Source organism: Vulpes lagopus, chromosome 13 (genome assembly GCF_018345385.1).
Source record: "Vulpes lagopus strain Blue_001 chromosome 13, ASM1834538v1, whole genome shotgun sequence".
Lineage (NCBI taxonomy): Eukaryota > Metazoa > Chordata > Mammalia > Carnivora > Canidae > Vulpes > Vulpes lagopus.
This window is the reverse complement of record NC_054836.1, coordinates 38934913-38936710: the sequence shown is the minus strand read 5'-3', so window position 1 is coordinate 38936710 and position 1798 is coordinate 38934913.

Sequence of the window (1798 nt, the reverse complement as noted above, 5' to 3'; positions counted from 1 at the left end):
GTTAATGGCTAGGCAGTCTTTGGTTTTGAAGAGGTTGCAGGAGGTTGTGAGTATGTGGAATGGCAAATTAGTGGCTCCTCACCCGGCTATACAGAAGAAGCATCTGTGAGGCTATAAAATGACCCATGATAGTTAATTTTCTGTGTCATATTAGTTCTGCCTCGGTATTTGGTTGAATATTATCCTGGATGTTTCTGTGAAGGTGTTTCTGGATGAGTATGACATTGAAGTTGGTGGACTTTGATCAGAGCAGACTGTTCTCCATAATGTGGGTGGGCCTTACCCAATCAGGTGATGGGTGGTAGCCTGAATAAAACAAAAGACTGAACTCTCTCCAGTAAGAGGGAATTCTGCTAGCAGACAACCTTTGGACTTCAAGTGCAACCCTGGCTTTCTGGGTTTCCCACCTGATGGCTCCCCTGCAGACAAGTGAACTTGTTGGCCTCCGTAATCACACGTGTGTAACAATTCCTTAAAATAAATCTCTCTTTGTATAAACACATCCTATTGGTTTCTGTGGAGAATACTGATGAGTATAACATCCATATCTGAGCCCTTTCCCTGGTCATTCTGTTGTGGTTGTGGTTGTCATGTGGTGGGCCAGAGGACTGTAATTTTTAAAATCTCTGGGGAGGCCCACATGACCAGTGTTGAGGACTACCGTCAGGGCTACTCTCTTCCCCTTACACATGAACTAGGTCCTGGTCCAAACATATCACTGTTGTTTGAGTCCTGACTCTGCTACTAACTGGCTGAACAACCTTAGACACCTAATTCTAAACCTTTTTGAGGCTCAGTGTTCTTATTTATCAGGGACACCAGAGTGCTGGGATATCAAATGAAATGAGGTATGGAAAGGTGGGTGACAGTGAACGTGTGCGTGTCCTAGGCCTATTACTTTTGTAATCCCCATGTGTAACAAAACACAAGGCTCTGTAAGTAATGGTGGGGCTCTCTTTTTTTTTTATTTTTTCATTCTCAAGTGCTAACTAACCTTTGGCCTCTCCTCTCAGACAGGCAGCTCAGTGTCTGCCATTTGCCTAGTGTGGCCGAGAGCCCTGGCTCTGACCCGGTTTCAGTGCAGTAGGGGTCATGTCAAGATGGGTGGGACCCTGGACACTCCAGATTCAGCAGCCCTAGTGGACTTGGGATCTTTGTGGTGGGGGCGCTCTGCACAGGGGGACTCTCTGGGGCTTTGGGTGAAGGCCTAGGTGGCTTCCCAAATGTCGGTGAGACAAATTGAGATATTGTGGTCAAATCGAGCCATGTAAGAGATCAGGAGACACATCTGAAGGATTTTCATGGTTAGTCGAGAGGCGCAGGATCGCCTGGGGTGAGAGGCCTTGGCTCATGCGTGGCTGAAACCGATCCTCGCCCGGCTCTGGCCCAATGGGCGGCCTGCTGGCGCTGGCGTGTCACTTGCAGGTGGCCACGCTCCCGTTCAGGCATCAGACGGCCTGGCTGGGAAGCACGCTCCTTACTGCAATTTCATACCAGGACATTTGAGAGGGTTACGGGAAACCGTCTTTCCCTGACTCTATCATCTTGAGTGAAACGAATGGAGGGCCTGTAAAAAGCGTGTCCTTTAATTTATGGCAACATAAACAAACCTGAGCAGCCTGGACTGAAAGTCAGAGATGAGGGGGATAGGGGAGAAGCGTGGGCGTGGATAATGCGGTTAAAGTCCTTTTGCCTCATGCGGCGGGGCTCTGGGAGGGATGGCTTTGGCGCTTGGGCCACTTGCACCATGCTCTGCTCACACCGAAATTGTAGAAATAGATGGATTTGTTTACTTCCC